We start from the raw sequence: 24669 nt of genomic DNA, 5'->3' as shown, positions 1-24669 counted from the left end.
TGATGGTAGTTTGAATAAAAAGTTTTAAGTGCTAATATCTGAGTAAGTTAATAGGAATGAGGTTCCTAATGTGTAAATGGAGATTATATTTAGGAGATAAGAAGTCAATGTATTTTCAGCCTCAGAAATCCCTAACTGTTGTTGTCCAGAGCCTGGCATCACCAATTGCTTGCATGTCTTCTTGGCATGTTGGGGAAGCTGCCAATCAGTATCTAGGACAATTCCCACATCCCGTATGGCTAGTAGCTAGAGACCTGGACTGGTGCTAGGTGCCAGATAGGGAGAGAAGCCTGAGGCAGTTGTCCTTCTGCTTCTCCACTTCCTGTCTGAGGAAACATGGAGCTGCTGAGAGAGTCAATGAATTTGCAGAGAGACCTAATGTTAGAGAAAGGAGGGGCAGCAGACAGGAAGTTGAGACACAGACCCCAGCAGTAGATACCACTCATCACCCCCAGCCAAAGGTAGATGGGGCCTTTCAAACTCAACAGTTACCAACCCAAAGAACAGAACAAGGGAGTTACTCTGACGCCAGAAAATGTGAAAATGCAGAGAAAAAAGCTAGGATCGGGTTCCTCTTCACCCCAAGTCATGAGGTCACAAACACCTGTATGCCAAGGAGGAAGAAAATATGTGACTGGGCACTTTACCTGCAGACACTGAGTATGTATGTGAAATACTAATTAAAGATACTGGGTTGGCCTGAGTCTCCTGGGCTGGATTCAGTCTATTCTGCCTTGCTTCAGTGGAAAGATCAAATCAGTTAATTTTTAAAAAATTCTCATATTGTTTTTATTATTTAAATGCAGTAAAAGTGAAATTGAAACCTGGTTACAGAGGTAACTATTGTAAGACAGGCTTTCTATTTTTGACAGAAGAGAGATTTTAGAGCAGGTGAGTACTGGGCACTAAGGGTGAAGGTGGGTGGGTATCTCCAATCAGGAGAGAGCAGGGAAAAGGGAATATCCAGACATAAGCCAAGTTTTTCCACTTGACAATTTGCCTTTGGCCTATCCTGTCTGTCTTTATCTGGGCTCAAATAACTAGAAGCTGAAGTCAAGAGGCTTGTCCTTTGTTCTGCAGACAGAGCACAGTCCAGCCCAAGCAAGAATTATATTACAATCTATTATGGAGAAAAGAGAGGGAGAGAGAAGGTACACTTTTGTGGAGGTGTTTTCTTTCAAAATTCTTCTGCGTGATCTTTTTTCCCAAATATAGTTCCAAGGTGTTTATGAGTTCCTTTAAAATGTTTTCTTCTTTTATTATTTCCTTTTTCTTCTTTCCTGCTCTAAGCATGCTTATTTTTATTGATTTTGGACTTCAACCACCCTGGATTTTGTGGGAAATGAAGACAGTTAGAAAAGTGAGTCAATAAATTGAGTGCTAGGACAGAGGAAAGACATTCAACAGAGGATTATTGCCAACCTATTTGCCTAAATTCTCAATTTACTGTGCTAGGGATTTGGTTTAAGTAGTGGATCAAAGTGTTCAATGATTTTAGGAACGCATGTACAGATGCCACTCACTGAAATGTGAACATTTAAAATATGGGTTTTTTTTGATTCAACAAATATTTATTGAGCAATAAATATAGCCAGCTACTAGTGAAATAGCAGTGAAAAGAGAAAAACAACAACAAAGAACAGATACTGTGTACCTGGTCCCATGGAGCTTTACTTTTATGTGGGGAAGAAAAAGAATAATCAAACAAATGAAACATAATGTGGCAGGTGGTATTAACCATTATGAAGGAAAAACAAAGCAGGTTAATGGATTAGATAGTGACTACCAAGGAGGAGAGAGAGGCTGTAACCATTTTTAAGAAGTCTTCTTATGGGCCAGGCGCAGTGGCTCACACCTGTAATCCCAGCACTTTGGGAGCCGAGGGGGGTAGATCACTTGAGGTCAGGAGTTCAAGACCAGCCCTGGTTAACATGGTGAAACTCCATCTATACTAAAAATACAAAAATTAGCTGCGCATGTTGGCAGGTGCCGGTAATCCCAGCTACTTGGGAGGCTGAGGCAGAATTACTTGAAGCTGGGAGGCGGAGGTTGCGCTGAGCTGAGTTGGTACCACTGCATTCCGGCTCGAGTGATGAAGCAAGACTTCACCTCAAAAAAAAAAAAAAAAAAAAGAAAAAAAAAAAAGTAGTTCTTTTCTGAGAAGGTGACTATTTATTTATTTTTTGAGATGCAGCCTCAAATTCCTGGACTCAAGTGATCTTCCTGCCTCAGCCTCCTGAGTAGCTGCAGCTACAAGCGGGCACTATCATACATGGCTAATTTTTTACTCTGTTTTATTTTTACATTTTGTAGAGACAGGATCTCACTATGTTGCCCAGTCTGGGTAGGTGACATTTTAGAAGAGACCAAAATATAGTAGGGAACCAACCACTGTGATGTTTAGAGGAGCCCCTTTTCAGGCAGAGAGACCAGCAAGTACAAAGGCCCTGAGGCTAGTGTGCCTGGCAGGAGGGGTTGGAGCAGTGTAATCATTGGGGAGTGGTGGCTCAGTTGGCCATGGGCAGGTCAGAGCAGAGTCTTTGAAGCCACTAGAAGGACTTTTTTTCCCAAGTTGATATAGGATGCCATGAAGTTTTGTTGAGCAGAGCAGTGAAATAAACTGATCTATGTTTTAACCAAATTGACTTTGCTATTGTGTTGAGAATAGATTAACAAAAAACCCAGAAATTAGATTTTGAGGAGAAAGGATAAATATTGAAATAGTCATTTTGGAAAGTGGGGAGGCAAATTGAGTTGCAATGTGTAATAGGATTGTTGGAGCACCATGAACCCACTTCAGGTGGTGGTCACACATTTCAAGTCACAGAAGTCAGGATGGTTACATGTTTTGTCAATTCATGTCCAGCTTCTCATAGCCAAGCACAAAACAAACAAAAGTTGAATTCAACGAAGGTGACATTTTGTCAGGCAAGTATACAATAAAGAAGAGAGGCAGCAGTGTTAGGGGACTGTGTGAGGCCGTCATTATGACAATGAATCATATTTTAACACATTGGGTGAGCAGGGAAGTGAGAATGTGAAGAGAATGAAAGACAGGATAAAGACAGGCTACAATCTCTTTCACCACTAAAATGAAGCATCTTTGGATGGTGTATGAAAGAGATGAAAGTGAAAATAAATAAAAAGAGGTGGTCACAAAATGGGATACTTCAAATGGAGGTTGTTGAGATCTGCACTAGGCAACAACAGGATCTAGGATATAACCTGGGAGAAGGTGGCCGAGGGAGGTGGAAACAAAATCATTGGACATCAGGAGGTCAAGGCACTGAGAGTGAGGATAACAAAAGGATTTTCCACAGTGTCAATCGACATGGATATCACAATCACCAAGAATGATCGCAGAGTACTGCTGGAGAGTCAGTGAGCTACTTGCTACATTTTCACAGAATGAGGAGATGTGACCTCAGTGTCTGCAGATGATTTCAACAAGATGGGGGTATTGATAGGAGTTTGCCACATGGCATGAACTTCGAAGAGCTAGGATTTTGTGTGTGTGTGGGTGGGTGGAAAGATGTAATACTAACTTGGAAATACCAACAAGCAACAAAGGAGAGTGTCTACCACATCTTCTCATTTATGAGATAAAAGAGAGAAACATTTCACCATTTTTAGAGATTACAAGGAAAGCACTATTGGAAGTGCAACCAGGTTTTAATTATAGCAAGAAGGTAATGGAAACATTTAAAGAATTAAGATGAGTTTTCAGGAATCCCAGAGAGCCTATTGGAAGGATTTGAGGGAGAAGGGAGGCGTGGAAGGTTGTTCCAGATTAGGGGATATTCAAAGCAGTATGAAAGAGTTCAGGTGATGAGAGATGAATTGTGGTTCTTGGGAGTGACTGAAGTAAACAGGAATGTTGGGCATGATGGGTTTAGTCCTGAAATAAGATTTTGCTATCTGCAGAAAGGATTACTCAGCCCTCTCACATGTCGGGAAGCCTCCAGGGAAGTATGGAGAGGTGAGAAGGAGGATTTAAGAGTTGGTCATAAAAATTCAAACAGGAAAGGTTTAGATTTACTCAAAATGCCTGATTACTTAACACAGAGCTGCATGTTCAGTACTACAATTTACTAGTAGAACCCTGGAGTAAATGGTCCAAATAAACTTACCATGATGATGATGACCTTCATATTATCACCAGGTATTGAGTGCTCATCATGCTAAGTGATTATATCTGCTATTTCATTTAATTTCATAAACAGCATTGTAAGTTGGTACAATAATCTCTATTTCATAGTTAAAAAAAAAGTCAGCCAAAGTTTGAACTTAGAGCTCTCTGACTCCAAAGTTAATGTTGAACAATGGTGAGGGTATGGAATTTTGGACAAGTTTTGGGTAGAGATGAAGTGAAAGTCTGGTTTTGGCACTAAATTCAACTCCACAAATATCAAGTGTCCATATTTCAGCAGTGCACTGAAATGAGAAAGATAAAAAAAATTTGGTCTTAGAGAATCTTGAAATCTATTGGACAGAATAAGTACAACAAAATTGTCCATATGACTTATGCAAAGATAAAAATGCTCCTGTCCAGACAGAGTTAGTACAGAGGAAGAAATGCCTAACCCTGTATCAGGAAGGTTTTGAGGGATGAATCAGAGTTGTCTAGGCAGACAAAGTGTTAACATGATTAAAGACACAGGTGGATTCCTTAGGCTTGAATGGAAAGAGGGGCCCAACATTTTCAACATTTCAGAGGGAAAAGGGAAGAATTAGTGAAGATATAGTCATGTGTATGGAGGGGGCAATGAAAAAGCTAAAGAAATACTGTACCTTGGATTTATATAAATTGTATAATCTTTCACATAAAAGCAGAGACCAATAAGAAAAAAATTAGAACTGTTCAGAGCTTCTCCTATCTGTAATCATCACAAGTAGGTCTTATCCCCATTATACAAATGACAAGGAAAGAGACAGATGTCCAAGTATATTTGACTCAAAAGTTCATGTGTGCTCTGCCTCCCACAAAGGAGAATCTCAAATATATACTACATTGCGTATAATTCATTTGGCCAAGTTAGGAACAGTATCAACAAAGAAGCTGGGAAAGAAAAAAAATAAAAACAAAAAATGAATCACATAAAGATACAGAAGAATTCTATAGGTAAAGATACAGATTGCCAAAAATTCTCATTCATCATCATGAACACTTAGTCTAATTTGATTAAGTGCCAAGAATACAAAAAGGCTTAGAACACCCTCTATATCTTGCGTTAGAAATAGACTACATATATGAAAACAATTTGTTTATTCATTCATTATTTCACAAAAATATATATATTTATTTAGGAGTTCATATGTGCTGGACCAGTTGCTGGTCACTGTGAAATATAAAAATGAGTAAGACAGATTGCCTGCCCTGCAGGAACTCACAGTTAAGTAAAGGAGACACAAACAAGTCATAGATATATGGAAAATGCTCTAAGAAAGTTCTTAGCTTGAGGGACACTTCATACAGACTTCAGAGAGAAAAAATATGTGAGTTTTCTGGCAAATGGTAGATACTCCAAAAGGCTACGGCTCGAAGTGTTGCCCAGTGGATGTGAGTAGAAGGGAGAGTGTCTGGTAACTTTTTGGTTTCTGAGTTTTGGCCTAGTCAACTAGAAAGTCAAAAAGGAGGGATCTGGGTATGTTGACGGTTTACATTTACCTGCCCCAGGTGATTCCTCTGAAGAGACAAAATTGGGAAGCCTGAGTTAAGACAGTGGCTTTTAACCACAGGTACACATTAGAATCATTTAGGGAGCTTGGAAAAAGTGCTGCCTCAGCTCCATTCCAGTCCCATTGAACTAGAGTCTCTGGAGGTGGGTCGCATGCACTAATATTTTTAAAACACAGCCTAGGTAATTCTAATGGTCAAAATGGAAACCCTTGCGTTAACAGGATTTGCAGAGAAAAGGATAGTCAAAACAGGAGGCTAAGAAACAGCACAAATGAAAGAGGAGCCCTAGACCTGGTGGGAGATGCAAGAAAAAATAAGTTGTAACACTACAGAGCCCTCTTAAAAACATGTGGTCAACTGTTAAATGTCAGAGAAACATCAACACGGTCACTGGATTTGAGAATCAGAAAGTAGCTAGTGACCCTGATGAAAACAGATTCAAAAGATAGTGGGACAAAAGCCAGATTACAATGGATTGCAGGATGAATGAAGGAGAGAAAGTGAAGAAAGAATATAGATGATTCTTTCAAGAAAGTTGTTTTGAAAGGAAGAATGAGAGGGTGAAATTTCGAAAAGGATGAAAAGTTGGTAAATAACAGATAATTGGTAAAAGTTGGAGAACCTGAGACCTAGAGCAAGTTAGGAGAAAAGTTAAGTTCTCCCCCTAGTAAAAGGCTTATAGAAGGATGTGGATAGAGAGAAGTTTATACCTTAGGGGCAGGAGGGAAACCTGAAGGAACTCATGACTGACGAAGCCAAAAAGTGGTGGATAATTCAAAGAAGCTAAGAAGGGAATTGAACTAAAGGGGAGATACAAAGACTTGCTGAGTGCAATTAAGGACACCGCCTTAGTAAGAGATATTAAAATGAACTAATTGTGCATATTTATTCAATACATTTCTGAAAAATGGGTATAGAAGCGAAACACTGGATAAATGAATTGGTTTGGAATAGGTGAATTATGGGATAAGTAAAGCAGACAAAAGTACTATCAGCATTCTTCTCTTGTAATATTAGGTACCATATGAATGATAACAGAAGAAATCTTCCCAGAGCCAGTGCAAGAGGGAAAGTCTTCCAGGGAAAACATGATATGGAGGAAAGGAGAGTTAAAATTTTAGGCTTAAGAGAAAGCAGCTCACCCCTGTAATCCCAGCACTTTGGGAGGCCAAGGCAGGAGGATTGCTTGAGCCTGAGAGGTCGAGGCTGCAGTAAGCCATGTTTGCGTCACTGCACTCCAGCCTGGGTGACAGAGTGAGAGACCCTGTCTCCAAAAAAGAAAGAAAGACATAAAAAAGTGTCAACCTCAATGCCAATGGTGGTAGTGCTCAGACCACAAACACATCAGTTAAGCTGGCAACAGTGACCATTTTGATTAGAGCAGACCACTTATGAGCATAGAAGAGAGGAAATAGGCAAGGCCCAATTCTTGAAGGGCCTTGGGTGATGGAAGAAGGAGATCTACACTGAATTCTACCCTAACGAAGAACCACTGTTTGTTTTTGATAATGGAAAATGGTGTGCAAAGTTGCATTTTAAGGGGGTTAATTTGGCAGCAACCTGTATTGCGCATCTGCATTTTAGAGTTGGCTGAAGTTTAGATTTTTGTTTTTGTTTTTGTTTTGGCTTTCATTATTGAGCTTCTCTAATAATTTATTCTCCCATTTTTCCACAATTTTCATTATTCAGCACCTCTTAGATTATTCTCAAACTTAATTCCCTTTGCCTTCTCTGCCTCATTCCACAGCTATGGAAAATTCCTCCTCCTTAGGCATCAGTTCTACTTCCATTTCTATTTATCAGCTGGCATTTTTTCTATCCCTTTAAAACTCCCTCTTCTTTCCTTCATCCTCCTAATGCAGGTTTCCACTTGGACCCTCCGCTCCTTTTTGTCTTCTTCAGCAAGCATTTTCCTTCTATGACTCAACCACCCCCCCATACAGGTGACCTGCATGTCTATACCTCCAGCCATTACTGCTATCCTGAGTTCCAGACCCAAATTTTCAAATTCCTATGATAAACCTGCACATGCATTCCCCATGTGCCTGAGACTCAGTGTTTCAAAAACAGAATTATCATTATTACTCACAATAGTTTCTTTTCATCTCCAGGAAAGTTTTCTCTCTTTTTAAATTTTTGTGTCTCCTAGTAACATTAAATCTGTGTTTTTGTAGTAGTCTTTTAATTGACTTTCTTGATTCTGGTTTTTCATTGCTTTGATTTGAGCTATACACCTTTGTATAGGAAAAAAACAACTGTTTTTCTCTATATTCACACTCCATGCATCAGTGACCAAACGTGTGGGATTCTCCCCATACTGAGCAATTATCCAATTCTCTGCAGACACCAACTCTACGTCTTATAATCCAATTCAATTCTGACACCAACCAGAGTTAGCATGGACCCCATGGGTTAAGAACTCAGTTTCACAAGACTTTCTTCTACTCTTCAGGTGCCAATTGCAATTAGTAAGTCCCCAGGTTACCTATAACTTCTATCTGACTTGGCTACAAATTGGATGTTCCCATGACCCTCTCCTCAGATTTGATAATTTGCCAGAGCATTTCACAGAACCCAGGAAAACAGTTTACTTACTAGTGTTAATGTATTGCAGAGGGTATTTTAAGGATACAGTTAAACAGCCAGAGGAAGAGATATTTAGGTCAAGGTCTGGAAGGGCCCCAAAACATGGAAGCCTCTGTGCCCCACCCTCCCAGCAGGTAGATGTGTTCTCCAACATGTAAGCTCTCTGCACCCCATAGTTCAGGGATTTCTATGTCGACTTCATCACATAGGCATGTTTGATTAGTCATCTCCAGCCCTTCTCTTCTTGCCAGAGGATGGGGTGCAAGAGCTGTTGTTCCAAGCTTCTAATTATAGTTTGGTGTTTCTGGTGATCAGCCCATATCTAGGAGCTCACAAAAATTGCCTCATTACAATAAATGATGCTGCTATCAGCCAAAAAATTCTAAGGGATAGAAGCTCTGTGTCAGGAACTGGGTCAAAGACCAAATATTAGAACAAAAGATACACCCAGCACCTCTACTGGTCAGGAAATTACAAAGATTTTAGACACTCTATGCCAGAAGCCAGGGGCAGAGACCAAACATTTAATTTTTGTTATGTCACAACCTTACCAGGTAAATCTTCCTGAATCAGAATTTGATTCATATTCTCCAGCTGGTCCCATCCTTAGCCTTCCTGGCCTCTCAAACTTTAATGGACCTTCCATTGTTCATTGATTCAAGTTCAAAAGCTTAAACTTCTGACCTCTGCAATCTGTCCCCATCTATTCCTCAAATCATTTGTTCTTTAGTAGCAATAATATTTCTGTTGATCTTTATGGTTTTCTGCATTGTTTTTGTGTCCTGAATTGAGTTCTATTAACCCCTCATCTTCATTTTGTTTGCTTGTTTATTTAGTAAGTAAACAGTTTTCAACATCTCCTGTAATTCTAACAGGAGGTAAGTGATTCCCACTTGGTAATTTACCTGCCTTACAGGTAATGTGTTCTCCGTCTACCCCAAACACAAGCTGCTCCATCTCCACACCCAACTCCCAAACATGATGGTTTCCTGAAGGTAAATGTGACCTTGCTCATAAAAGTGCACTTCTTTTTATTTATAATCATTTTTTTTATAAGAGACTATGCTCTGCTAGTACTTTTTGGTCTACTGTTTTTTGTTTGTTTGTTTGTTTGTTTTCTTTCTTTAACATAGGCTTTCTGGGCAGGTAATCTGTGAGGCAGACTGCCATGTCACTCATTACCTTCTTACACAAATTACTGCACACATAGTGAATGGTATACTCTGGGGCCTCTCCTGGCTTCTTACCTTTCTGCTTTCACAACAGTTCAGTCTCTACTTTCCTAAGTATGAAAGGATTTCTTTATGTGTGCATGTATTTGATGCCCAAGGCCCTAGTCTTTAGCTAGAATTTTAAAGCTGGCTCATGCTTCTGTGTTATGTGAAGAAATAATTAAGGATGCACCTACAAGGTTTCTGTACTCTGCAGGGTCCGGAAAGAAAGGAAGTGCTCTGATGGAAGTCCTCCTGGGTCTGGACACCTTTCATTGCACCAAGGCTGTTGTCCTCTGAGAGTTTTATATTAAACTTTCTTTTATCCAACTCCCCTGGTTGATTTTCTAATCATCTGAGTTTTAATAAATATAATTTCCTTTGTTTGTTCTGCCTGTAAAATACATTTTTAACAACTGTTTGAGTTTTACAGCTTAAATATTTATTTTGGCCTATTCTTTCTACTAAATTTTAAACATTGTTTAAATTATCACTTTTCCTAGAAATTACATGTTGCTTCCTGAGGATTTTAATAGAGAATAAGAACATAGTAAATATGAACTAATTTGCAAAACACCAGTTGATATTGTAACATTTTATGCATACATTTGTTTTCTTCCCTTCTAACATGATTGGAAGCTTCATGTAGGTAATCATCAATCATATTTTATATATTTTTTTGTATCCATCACTAGCACCTAATTGGGCCATGGAGATAGTAGACAGTAAATATTTGTTGGCTTTTTGGTTCAGAAACACAATCAACCAGTGTTGAAAATGGACTTTTCATAACCTTCAGCTTCAAAGAAATCATACTAATTTATTGAACTTAGAATTTAACCAAACCTCATTTTTTTATTGCTTTCTATAGAACAAACTTTTGGTTCTCTCCACCTCTCCAAATTTGAATGAAATTCTGTTGGTTTGATCTTGACTATTATCTAGATCTCCACATGTTAATAGGAATGAAGTGTTAACTTGCCCTACTTATTGTTAATGATTTCATCTAGTACCATACAGCTAGGAAATAATGAATAATCTTGTCCCTTGAATTTATAATAAATACATTTCAACTATCTTCTATACAGAGGCTTATCTGTAATTTTTAGAGATCAGACTAAAGCTACAGGCTCTTTGGAAGGTGTGTCTGTATACTTTCAAAATGTTTGATTAGGGAAGTTACTCAAAAAATGTATCTTTTTGCTAATAAATAAAAGTATAATAATGAATCCTGGAAGGAAAAATTGGAGATGAATTTAGAATGTTATATATGCAACTGAAATTTTGAGTTAACAATTTAGGTAGTATTAAGGCAAAACACTTGAAAAGTCCACATGAAATCCATGTCAAATAATTGTTAGGAAATAGAAAAGGCATGTTAATATGCATGACATCTTCATGAAACCAAGTCATTTATTTTCTGATCTACTCTGAACTTCAGAATGGGGACAAGATTTAAACTTCCGAAACTGAAGCTTTTTAAAAAGCAAAAAAGTTTGCATGAAAATTTTATTTAACTTAAAGTTGAATCAATATGAAATAATATTCATTGCAAGTAAGTCAAATCATAAATATTGTAATGCCTCTGCTAATCCTGTGCTTGCTGCCATAAAGTAGACATGAAAAATAAAATAATAAGGCAAGTATTTGTTCTCACAGTTTATTCCTATTAAAGGAAAAAAAATTTTAAACACTAAAAAGTGAAATAATAAAATAAAAAAATCCCTTAAGATTAAAAACAGAAGACACATCACAGGGCAATATTTATTTGCAAACATATTCTTTGATCTAGTCCTGTGTTTAACCATATGTCATTCCCTTCTTTTTTCCCTCCCTCCCTTCTCTCCCCCAACATGGCTGAGCATCTTCTGCATGTCAGGCTCTGTGCAGGATATAGGGTGACAAAGAAGAACAAAACCCAGCTTCTGACCTCAAGTGCAAAGCGTAATTAAAATCTGCAAGAATCCTCATTTGACAGCTCAAACATCCCAACAACAAGAGCTGGAAGAAGGGGATTGTCTCTCCTCACTAATGATCTTTGGGTTCTTAGAGGACTTGTAGTCCCATCCATGGTGTCTCCCAGTCATAAAACCTGTTGATTATGGATTGTAGCCTGCCCTATACATCTATGCTGGACATCTTCATGGAACCAAGTTAATTTTTCTAATTCAGCTTGAGCTTCAGAATGGGGACAAGATTTAAATGAAGTGAACTATTTAGGAGGCAATAGGGGCATTACTTATGTAGCAATACTAAACAAGACAGAGAGGTTAAATCAGAACTCAAACTTTAGATTATGTTGTCTCAAGGTCATTTTCATTAGTCTAAAATATTCTGAACTTCACCAATCACTAAGTGTTGTTACTCCTGAAGTCTTGGGAAACAATGTGGATCAACAAGACTTAGAATTAAATGAAGGAAAATCTACTGTGGGTAAGGAATGTGTATCTTAAGGGAAATAATGGTACTCCCTAAAGTTATCATGATCTACATGTAAAGAAATCATATAATTCCTGGCACACAATAAGTGATCAATAAAAATTATTAAGGGAAATATCTATGTCAAAATGATGTATAGCTTTCAGAAGGCAGATGTGGGAAACTACCTTCAAAGATATTTCCATGCCAGTGACTGTGGCCCAGTCTGAGGAGACAGGTGTCCTCTTATTTCCACACCCAGGTCAGTGTTTATATGTGTGAGGGGTTTCAAGAGATTATTGTGTTTCCATTTTTCGACTTTTATTTCAAGAATGGTATGTCTGGCTGCCTTGCTCCTCTTGGTCCTTCTGGTTCTGATATCATAAGTTGCATGAAAGGGAACTTAGGGCTCTGCTTCTACTTTCTTCCTTATTGGAAAGATTTGCCAGGTTTACTCATTAAGGGATGGTGATGTTCCAGGTGGGCTGCAAGGCTAAGTTTCTTTCCTTTATCTGAAGTGTTTTTAACCCCGTCCTTGGATCCAGATTTTAAGACCACATCCATGGGAGGTTTGACATTGACACTGGAATCAAGAGTATTGCCATTCTTCTGATTCTAGTTCCTGAAATGTTATATAGTACTTTCTAAACCTCTCCATAACCATTCTGTGCTGAAATAATGAAGGCTTTAAAGCAAAGATGCCAGCCTAGTTCAACTCCCAAACATGGAGCTCAGATTAGAGACTGTTTGAAAAGGTGAGTAACCTTAGTGCTGGTGACTTTAAATTCTGAAGTTGCCCATGAGGAGTGTCCAGAGTCTGACTAAACCTGACAGTTTGCTTATTCCTTACGAAAACATTAGGTGTCAGGGCAATGGCTCAACAGAAATGACTCTCACACATTCCTTCAAGTAGGAAGAGGAGAGACATGCAGGTTCCTTTTATGTCTTATTAGGGATATGCCTAAGAGTCCCTGGGAGGCAAAAAGGGGTCATACAGAACACAGGAGTCTCAGCTCACAGTATTATTAATTTGAAGTTTCCTTAAAACTTCCAGGAATCAAGAGTCTTAGGGAAAAAAGGCACAATTTACCCAGAAAACCAGGGCTTACTGGATGAGTGGTAAAGGGAATTGGCGAGGAAGAGACAGGCTCTGCAGGCAGGGAAGTGGACAATTGTGTATTCTTTATGGCTCCAAACCTGGTAAATGACCTTTCTTCTCTCATTCTGTAGTGTTTGTCCCTGATGTACCTTTGGGCTGGCAGCAGCCTACTCTAGCAAATTGTGTTAATTCTGGATTTGTGGGATGGAGCTTAAACAATTATTACAGTTTGGGTGGAGCATCTGAGGAAACATGTTCCTTGATTTGAAGTTCTGGAATTCAAGTAATTTAGCTTGTTCTTTCAGCTAGAAACAGAAGCAGGGAATATTTCCTAGGTTCTATGTCTTCATACTATTTTTCACTTCTATTTGTTTGTGTTTTGATTTCTATTCCAACTGTTTGACTTTATTTAGGTTTTAATGTTGTAAATGACCTTGACATCTCTTAGGGAGTGGAGGTTAGATATAATGTGATACAATTTCTTTTTCTTTTTTTTGTGTGGTAAGTTGTGTGGTGTCATAACTAATCTGAAAAGTTAAACAGATGTCTTTGAAGAAAGAAAACTGAGATTATACTATAAGCATTTAGTTAATATTCTGGTTGCTCAGGCAAAAATCTTAGTCATGTTTGCATCCTTTCTCTTCCTCACATCCCACATGCAAATCACCAGCAAAGCTCCAGGCTTTAATCCCAAATATCTCCCAAATCAACCTTTTCTCACCACCTCCAGCAAAATCATCCTTGCCCAGGCGTTGAAAGAAAGCTGGGATTTGCAATGGTCTTCTAACTTATCACCTTCATTTCACTCTGTCTCTTCCCCATTCTCAACCCATAGCCAGAATGGTCCTTTTAAAACCTAAAGGATCATACGATTTTTTCATGTTTCTCATCTCTCTTAGAATAAAAACCTAAATGCTTATTATGGCCTATAAGGCTAGGGCTGAAACCTGATTGATCTGAGCTAACCAGCTGCCCCTCCCCAGCTTGATCCTTCTGCTACTTAAAACTCATTGATGACAACATACATCTACCTTGAAACATCAGGGTTTCACCCTTTTCCCCAAATATCTTCGTGACTTGGTCCTTCACCTCCTTCAGCTCTGCGCTAAATGTAATTTCCGCAGTGCCTTTCATGATCATCTGACATCTGATATCACCATACTCCTTGCCAAGCCACTCTGCCTCCTGTACGTTTCTCCTAGCACTTATTAGTGCTTCACTATACTTGTTAGTCTCTCTTGTTAGCAATGTCTGTAGAGACCTTTCTCACTGATTTATCCCCAGATACTAGTCAGTTTCTGACACATTGTATGTTTCAACAAACAGCTGTTGACTAAACATTGACTAAGTTAATAATCAGGGTTAGTCTTGTACAGAGAAGTAGATGTAACCACTGAGAGAAAAAAAGTTGGGTCTACTACTCTCTCCTTGTTTACTCACCTATTTTATCCAAGTCTTATTAACATGAGGTTGCATTCCACAGTTAAAAGGAAAAATTAAATACTAGTTAGCTGCCATGGTTGCTGTTCAGGAAGGGGTCCTGGACCTCTGTCAGGACAGCCATGGGACTTGTGACCAATTGGTATAAGTCATAATTCATATACAGATCTGATATATAAGCCCATTACTCCATTATAGTCTACAATTTTGCCTAGGGCTAGCCATGAAAAAAATGTGCCCTTTTGTATACAAAGTTATTGGCCTATTTCTTTCTCTAGTGCATCAAAAGTTATGAATATACACATACCCTAATCACTGGGATTATACATACTGAGATCATACCCAATGGGACAGATAAAATCTTTCTCCAACTGTGGCTATGGTAATTGTTTCTTTTCCTGGCCACATCATTTTGGACTTCTGGTTTGCTGACTCATTTCCTGTGTTTCATATTGTTCTTTTCTATAATGCTTTCTCACATCATGGAGTTTTACATTAATTGGAGAATATTTTTATTTGTATAATGGCAGACCACTAGAAGTTCAGATTTTAAATACAAAGCTATCTATAGTGACTATTGCTATAGATTCAGTCATCTGTCTTCTAAATTGCCCAGACTTTGAGGTTTTTCAAAACACTGGTGAATGTTTTTCCTTGACTATAATATAAAATGGTAATAATAATATCTACCAAAGAGGACTGTAGTGATATTTAAATTAGATAATCCCCATGGAGCTTTTAGAAGAGTAGTTGGCACAAGGTAAGCCATCTATTGTTAATTACTATTGTTTACTTCAGTAGTAAGGTGACATTGTCTGTGTTCTTTGCTTTTCTTCTCTGTATTTGAGGATGTATGTGTGTTGGGAGGAAGAGTGAGACCCTATTCTGCTTTATGGCTGGAAAAGCAATTTCTGGATTGAATCCAATCAGTGAAATGATTCCTTTTTTGGGAAATTATGATTTTTGTGGCATTTCTGTTATAACACTATTGACTAGAGGACTCATTATGAGTGCTGCCTCAGCCTTCTTGGATTTTCATTTTAGACAGTTTACATTTTCTGTCTGCTATGCAGCATTTGTTTATGGGATTCAGTTTAGCTCCACAGATGTTCACTGATCAACTGCTATTGATTGGATGCTAGGGATACAATGGCGATTGACACAATACCCCCACCTCAGAGATCTTATAGTATCCTGGGGTTTTGCTTTTTGCCACATCTTTCTCAAGTCTGTGAACCAGGAGACCACATCATTATAACCTGGAAAAATCAGTGCCAGCTCATTGCTGGATTTGACTCAAATCAGCAACCCATACTCATTTAATCCCACATAGTTCCTAATGACATCAGTGGGAATTTTGAGGGTGTATCTGAGAAGAATTTTGTTCACTCTTTGCATTCTTTCTAAGTATAAGCATATGTACCCAGGAAGTTTGATGCTTATCTGTTCTTCCTCAGGCTTCAACATGCCAGCCACCCACTGCTGTGGAACTGTTGAGAACACTTGAGACACATGGTTCTTCAGAATGAGATAAAGAGCTAGAAGAAATTTATAAATTATTAGATCTAAAATGAACCCATGGAGATTATCCTGCTGCCAGGTTCTAGAATCTAGCTCAAACTATGCGTTTGACTGATGAGTTACATTAATGAGGCTCTCAGAGACTGCTCAAGGACGCCCTGTGACATCTCAAGGGTCACCCAGCTGGCTGTGGTTTAGGCAGAACTAAGAGTTACATCTTCTTTTAACACAGTTTTTCGTAACTGTGGAGTGTCTGAGTATTTCAGTTCTCAACTTCTGTGATGCTGTCAGCTATTATTCTATTTATCTTAAAAGTCTCAACATTGGCAATATGACTTCCTTAAAGCCAGAGTTGCTAAAGAATTAGGAAAATGATTTAATTTGCCATGAAAAAGATGTGACTATTAACACCTCTTAGGGAATTTCTTTCCTCTATTAGGCTTTTACAAATGTAAAATGTATTCATTATTCAAATGTGCTATGTGAAGGTGCTTGGGAATTAGTACGCTTAAATTCTATGTCATTGCCCTAGGTCTCTTTATGCAGTGCTTGGACTCTATGCAGTCTTTGGAGGGGAGAGAAAAGAGATGGGAGTTATGGAATGGTCAGTGGATGAAGAGCTAGTTCTTTTGCAATTAAGATTCAAAAAAACAAGATGGAACTGCTTCCTGCTTTATATTTTGCCCAGTTAATTACGTATGTTCCCAAATTATAATCTAACATAACCTATAGAATTTTTCAGAAGGAGGGAGCCTTAGAGACCATTAAGTCAAAAGTTGGAAGAAAGGAGACTAACTGAATATCATCCCCTGTAGGAAGATAAGATGCTAATTTTTAGAGGCACTCAGCCTCTAAAATCAATTTTTCTTAACATTGAGAATTATTGAGTGGCTGGAAAAGCATCTTACTCTATGAAATATAGTCACTGTTTAGTGCCTTTCCATTTTATTTACTATTTAAAGCATACAACAGCTAGTTAACCAACTACTTATAAAATATATTTAATGTTTAGAGGCACTCAATGTGGTTATAAAATGATTTTTAAGGGTATACAAATGTGGTACATTAACCACATTTCATGAACTATGGTTCCCTCTGGAAAAACAAAAACGTTTTCCCTGGCATCCTGCAGCATCTCATCCTGAAGTTTGTAAATGGCCCATACTGCTCAAACTGGCTGCCTCACTGGCTTTTGATGCCAGCCACTTTAGAGCACACACCAGAAAGATCAATATAACCCCTACATAAGTGATAGAGCACCGTGCACTCAAAGGCTGTTAGACTCTCCGATAAAGAACGGCTTGACAGATGCAGTGAAATTAAGCAGCATGCACAAAACCCGAGTAAAGAGGTTGTAGGGCTGTAGTCTTTTCTCAGTGCACAGTGGATTGATGGGTGCGCCGTGACACAAGATGCATTGAGATGAGACTTGTCCCTGCCATGTGTATGCATTAGCGAGTTTACGGTCTATGAAAACATAGGGAGAGTCTAACAAAGGATGGGATAAGAATGGAGCCTTTTTCAAAGGAACCTGCTTCAGAGAATTATGATAAGCGAGACATAAGAGGACCTAGCATAAACTTAACAGTGAGGAAATGTTCAACACTATTTATTTTCAGGCAATATCCTAGTTCCCTGAAAACACTCTACATCACAATGTACTAATCTCTATCTTTCATTATTAAAATTCCATGGCATTGATTATTGAGAAAATGTGATGGAAATGTTGCTTTCAATTTCCCGTTCATGTAATGAAGCTGAATGTGTGATGATGTTCATTTTGTCTTGTTTACTTTGCATGTACTCCTGCTGCATGCAGCCTGGCAGAAGGGCTTCTACCCCAAGAATACGCCACACTATAGCTGGGGAAAGGATGCAAAGACAGAGATTTAGGGCAGCCTGCAGTAAACCCATACTTTGATTTGTCATATAGAGGGGCAGTAATACTAGAAGGGGTAGTCAATGTAAAGTTCTAACCAAAGATAGTTGATGGGGAAGTAGACCAATTCTTAACCAAAAGTTTTTTTAAAAGCATAAACTATAAAGAAGTAGATAATGTTAAGGAATAAAAATAGACAATAAAAATTGTTTAGTGGGAGCTGTAGCTTACAGTGCAATGTGTTTCAGTTCTCTGGGCCACTTCAAAACGTGCTAGACGGGAGTTCCAGTTTTGGTTCAGCATGTAAGAAGCTTGGAAGTCATCACTCCACTCTAACAGTTAAAATACTGAATAAACTGAAAGGCAACAAATCTTACATCCCTCAGAGAATTGAGAACACAGGGCAAACCACTATCCCCCAAATTGGGGACAGACCGGCAAATACAGAAAGCACAACTTAAAGGAGAATAAACCTTGTAGGACCTGGTTCAAGAGAGAAAAACTTAAACTGTAATTGACTAATTGCTGAAGACTCAGTATGAACAAATCTGAATGCCAAAAACTCCAGGGGAGCCCAGTTTTTGGTGAGCACCATGTTTTCTAGGTTCTACTTTCAGGAGCTCTACCAGGTTCTCACAGTAAAAAGGAAAGAAATATTCCCTATGCGTTCTGCATGGAGAGGGAAAAAGCAGCCACTGTGAAATATGCTCAGAGAATTCTGTCCTTCCTAACAAGTGCTGCCCTCAAGAGAAACTATTTTGCTGGAACCTAATCTACTGGGGTTTTATCAGAGCCTAACTGACATCAAAGAAGGGAAGTACCCAACCCCAGCCCCCTCTAAGCCATCCTGTCCCACTAAGTGGGGGCAAAAACTTAGAAGCACTTGTGAAGATTACAGCCCAGCAATATAGCCTCATTATATGACTGAGACCTAATTACAGGATCATAGCATGCTTCCCCTCCCACCATACCTTACTACCATATAACTAAAAGCTTATTTACTGCAGTTCCTTTTACCTAGTACATCATGTCCAGCTTTCAACAAAAAACTACAAGGCATACTAAAAGGCAAACAACAACAACAACAACAACAACAACAACAACAACAACAAAAAACAAAAACCCCACAGTTTGCAGAGACAGAAGAAGCTCAGAACCAGACTCATATATAGTAAGGATTTTGATATTATCAAGCCCGTAATTTAAAACAACTATGATTAATATGCTACGGATTCTAACAGAAAAAGGTAGACAACACTCAAGAACAGATAGGCAATTCAGCAGAAAGATGGAATTCTAAGAAAGAATCAAAAAGAACTGCAGAAGCCAAAAACACTGTGACAGAGATGAAGAATGCCTTTGATGGTGTGATTAGTAGATTAGACATATCTGAGGAAAGAATTAATGAGCTTGAGGATATGTCCACAGAAACTTCCACAACTAAAAAGCAGAGAGTGGAGTGATATAATTAAAATATTGAGAAAAAAAGAAAACAAAAACAAAAACAAAAAAACACCAACCTAGAATTTTGTATCTTGTACGTTATTCTTCAAAGTGAAGAAGTACATAGTTGATTGTATCATGCTTCACTTTATAGCAATTTGCAGATACTATGATTCTTGCAAATTGAAGGTTTGTGGCAATCCTGCACTGAACGTCTATCCATGGTATTTTCCCAACATGTGCTCACTCTGTGTCTCTGTGTGATATTTTGGTAATTCTCACAATAATTCCTTTTATCATTATTATTATATCTGTTATGGTTATTTATGATCAGCAATCTTTGATTTTACTACTGCAATTGTTTTGGAATGCCATGAACTGCACTCATATAAGAGAGCACGTTTAACTGATAAATGTCGTGTGTGCTCTGCCTGCTCCACTGACTCGCCATGCTCCCATCCCTCTGCCTCATTCTCAGGCCTCCATTTTCTCTGAAGCACAATATTTAAATTAGGTCAATTAATAACCCTACGATAACCTCTAAGTGTTCAAGTAGAAGGAGGAGTTGCAGGTCTCTCACTTAGAATCAAAAGCTAGAAATGATTAAACTTAGTAAGGAAGGCAAGTCAAAATGTGAGGTAAGTTGGAAGGTAGGCCTTTTGTGTTAAACAGTTTAGCCAATTTGTGAATGTAAAAGTTCTTGAAGAAAATAAAAACTGCTACTCCAGGGAACACATGAATGATAAGAAAGCAAAACAGTCTTACTGCAAATATGGAGAAAGTCTTAGTGGTCTGGATAGAAGATCAAACCAGCTACAACATTCCATTAAGCCAAAGCCCAATCCAGAGCAAGCCTGTAATTCTAATCAATTTTTTTGAGGGCCAAGAGAGGTGAGGAAGCTGCAGAATAAAAGTAGAAAGCTAGTGGATCTAGCAAAGACAATGATGAAGGTGGACATATTAAACAACAGATTTCCATTGTAGAGGGAAGAGCCTTATACTGGAAGATGCCATTTATGATTTTCATAGCTAAAGTCAATGTCTGGCTTCAAGGCGACAAAGGACAGGGAAAATCTCTTGTTAGGGACTAATGTTGGTGGCTTGAAGTTAAAGCCAATGATTACCATTCTGAAAATCCTAGAGCCCTTAAGAATCATGCTAAATTTACTCTGGCTGTGTTCTGTAAATGGAACAACAAAACTTTGATGACAGCACATCTCTTTACAGCATGGTTTTCTTAATATATATTTTAAGCCCACTGATGAGACCTATTGCTCAGAAAAAAGATTCCTATCAAAATATTACTGCTCATTGACAATGCACCTGATCATCCAAAAGCTACAATGGAGATATATAAACAGAATAATGTTGTTTTCATGACTACTAACATAACATCCATTCTGCAGCTCATGGATCAAGAAACAATTTCAACTTTTAATTATTATTTAAGAAAGACATTTCATAAAGCTAGAGTTGCCATACATAGTGATTCCTCTGATGGATCTGGGCAAAATAAATTGAAAATGTTCTGGAAAGAATTCACCACTTTAGATGCCATTAAGAATATTCTTTATTCATGGGAAGATGTCAAAATATCAACATCAACAGGGGTCTGGAAGAAGTTGATTCTAACCCTCATCGAAGACTGAAGGGTTTAAAACTTTAGTGGAGGAAGCAACTGCAGAAGTGGTAGAAATAGCAAGGGAACTAGAATTAGAAGTGGAGCCTAAAGATGTGACTCCATTGCTCTAATCTCATGATAAAACTTGAACAAATGAGGAGTTGATTTTTATAAATGAACACAGAAAATAGTTTCCTGAGATGGAAACTTCTCCTCGTGAAGATGCTCTGAACGTTGTTGAAATGACAATAAAATATCTAAAATATTACATAAACTTAGTTTACAAAGCAGTAGCAGGGTATAAGAGTATTGATTAAATTTTGAAAGAAGCTCTACTGTGAGTAAAATGCTGTCAAACAGCATTGCATGCTACGGATAAATATTTTGTGAAACAAAGAGTCAATTGATACAGCAAACTTCAATGTTGTATTTTAAGAAATTGACACAGCCACCTCAACCTTTAGCAACTACTACCCTGATCAGTCAGTAGCCATCAATATGGAGGCAGGACCTTCCACTAACAAAAAGATTACAACTTGCTAAAGGCTCAGATGCTAGCTAGCATTTTTTTGGCAATAAAAACTTTTAAATTAAGTTATGTCCATTGGGTTCTTTAGACTTACTTCTATTGCACACTTAATGGACTATAGTGGGGTATAAACCCAACTTTTGCACGCACTGAGAAACCAAAACTTTCATGACTTGCTTTGAGACATTTGCTTTATTGTGGTGGTCTGGAACCAAACCCACAATATCTCTGAAGTATGCCTGTTAAGACTTTCCCAAACAAACAAAAATAGAGAAAATTTGTTGCCAGTAAACCTGCCTTGCAAAAAATGTTAAAAGAAGTTTTTCAGGGGCCGGGTGCGGTGGCTCAGGCCTGTAATCCCAGCACTTTGGGAGGCCGAGACGGGCGGATCATGAGGTCAGGAGATCGAAACCATCCTGGCTAACATGGTGAAACCCCGTGTCTAGTAAAAAATACAAAAAACTAGCCGGGCGAGGTGGCGGGCGCCTGTAGTCCCAGCTCCTCGGGAGGCTGAGGCAGGAGAATGGTGTAAACCCGGGAGGCGGAGCTTGCAGTGAGCTGAGGTCCTGCCACTGCACTCCAGCCTGGGCGACAGAGCGAGACTCCATTTCAAAAAAAAAAAAAGAAGTTTTTCAGAGAGGGATAATAATATAGGTCAGAAATTTTCCTTTACATAAAGAGCATCAGAGAAGGAATACGTGAAGGTAAAACAAAAACTTATTCTTCTATTCTTAATTGGTTGAATATACAACAGTTTGTTAATAATAGCAGGCTGGACACGGTGGCTCACGCCTGTATCCCCAGTACTTTGGGAGGCCAAGGTGGGCGGATCACAAGGTCAGGAGATCGAGACCATCCTGGCTAACACAGTGAAACCCTATCTCTACTAAAAATACAAAAAATTAGCTGGGCATGGTGGCAGGCGCCTATAGTCCCAGCTACTCGGGAGGCTGAGGCAGGAGAATCGCTTGAACCCAGGAGGCGGAGGTTGCAGTGAGCCGAGATCATGCCACTGCACTCCAGCCTGGGCTACAGAGCGAGGCTCCGTCTCAAAAAATAAAAATAAAAATAAATAATAATAATAATAATATTATTGGTAATGGCAATAATGTATTTAGTGTTTGTAACTTACGGATAACCTTGCACTATCCATGAGGTAGTACAGTGTTACTCAAAAGTAGATTTGGATTAGATGCAAATGTATATTGAAAATGCCAGAGCAACTACTAAAAAAAGTAAATAAATAAGTAAGTATACTGTAGTTGATATGCTAAGGAGCAAAAAAAAAGGATCACATACAAAATGCTAAATTAAACCACAAAAGGCAAAAAAAGAGTGGAAGAACAAAAAACAATGAATAGAATGCAGTAACAAATAAGGAAGATATTAATCCAACAATATCAATAATTAAACATCAATTGTCGTGAACACCAATGAAAGGAGATTGTCAGAATGGATCAAAAGACCCAACTATATATTTTCTACAAGAAATGCACTTTAAATATAAATACACATCAAGATTAAACATAAAGGGATGGAGAAAGATATAATAACTCGAATCAAAAGAAAACTCAGTAGCTACATTAATTTCAGAGAGAGCAGACTTCAAAGCAAGGAATGTTATCACAGATAAAGACGGACTTTACATAATGATAAAAGGACTCAATTCTCCAAGACGTAACAATCCTTAAAGTGTATGCACCGAACAACAGAGCATGAAAATACACGAGCCACAAACTTATAAAACTCCGAGGAGAAATAGATGAATACACTATTTTAGTTGGAAACTTCAACACCCATCAGTAATGGACAGATTCAGCAGGCAGATAATCAGTAAAGACATAGTTGAACTCAACAGCACTATCAATCAACTACATATAAATGACATCTATAAAATACTTCATCCAACAACAGCAGACGACACATTCTTCTCAAGCTCACATGGAACATTCACCAAGACAGACCACATTCTTGGCCATAAAATGCACCTCAACAAATTTAAAAATAAAAATCATACAATGTTTGCTCTCAAATCCCCCAGTGAAATTAAGCTAGATACCAGTAACAGAAAGGTAGCTTGAAGATCCCCAAGTACTGGAAGATTAAACAACCCACTTGTAAATAACACTTGGATCAAAGAAGAAATCTCGAGAGATATCTCAAAGACAATATCGTCAATATGTTAGTTCTTCCTAACTTCATCTATAGATTCAATGTAATTTCAAGGGAAATTGCAGCAAACTATTTGTGGACATTGACAGAGTGATTCTAACATTTACATGGGGAAGCAAAAGACCCAGAGTAGCCAACACAATATTGAAGGAAAACTAAGTCAGAGTACTGACACTACTTGACTTCAAGCCTTACTATAAACTTCCAGTAGTCAAGATAGTGTAGTATTGGCAAAAGAATACACAGGTCAATAGAACAGAATAGTGAACCCAGAAATAGATACCCACAAATACAGTCAACTGATATTTGGCAAAGGAGCAAAGGCAATATGATGGAGAAAAGACAGTCTTTTCAACAAATTGTGCTGAAGCAACTGGACATCTGCATGCAAAAATAAATACATAAATCTGGCACCACCTTATACTTTTCAGAAAAACTCCAAAACACTGATAACAGCAAATGATTCCAAGGATGTGGATGGGAATGCAATATGGTATAGCCACATTGAAAGACAGTCTGGCAGTTTCTTACAAAACTAAACATACTCTTACCACATGATCCAGCAGTTATAGTCCTTGATAATTATTCAAATTATATTTTATTTACAAAAAACCTGCACACAGATGTTCATAACAGTTTTATTCATAATTGCCAAAACTTGGAAAAAACCATAATGTCCTTCACTAGGTGAATAAACAGTGGTACATCCAGACAATGGAATATTATTCAGCCCTAAAAAAATGAGTTATTGGATACAAAAAACAGAAAGAATGAATAATACCTACTATTTGATAGCACAGCAGGGTGACTATAGTCAATAATAACTTAATTGTACACTTTACAATAACCAAGAGTGTAACTGGGTTGTTTGTAACGCAAAGCATGAATGCATAAAGGGATAGATACCCCATTCTCCATGATGTGATTATTCCACATTGCGTGCCTGTATAAAAACATCTCATGTACCCCATAAATATATACTCACAAAAATTAAAAATTAAACATAAATGAGTTCTCAAGCCATGGAAAGACAGGCTGGGAACTTAAATTCCTAATCAAAAGAGCCCAGT

At 38.1% G+C, this 24669-nt stretch overlaps 1 long non-coding RNA gene across 1 annotated transcript in view; it reads left to right on the top strand.

Moving 5' to 3' along the window:
- LOC144333472 (uncharacterized) overlaps positions 1 to 24669 on the top strand; it is a 342525-nt gene that overhangs the window by 81688 nt on the left and 236168 nt on the right. The window lies entirely within an intron of this gene.

This window comes from Macaca mulatta, chromosome 12 (assembly GCF_049350105.2).
Source record: "Macaca mulatta isolate MMU2019108-1 chromosome 12, T2T-MMU8v2.0, whole genome shotgun sequence".
In the NCBI taxonomy this organism is placed as follows: domain Eukaryota; kingdom Metazoa; phylum Chordata; class Mammalia; order Primates; family Cercopithecidae; genus Macaca; species Macaca mulatta.
The sequence above is the reverse complement of the archived record's forward strand: the minus strand, read 5'-3'. Positions and strand labels throughout refer to the sequence as shown.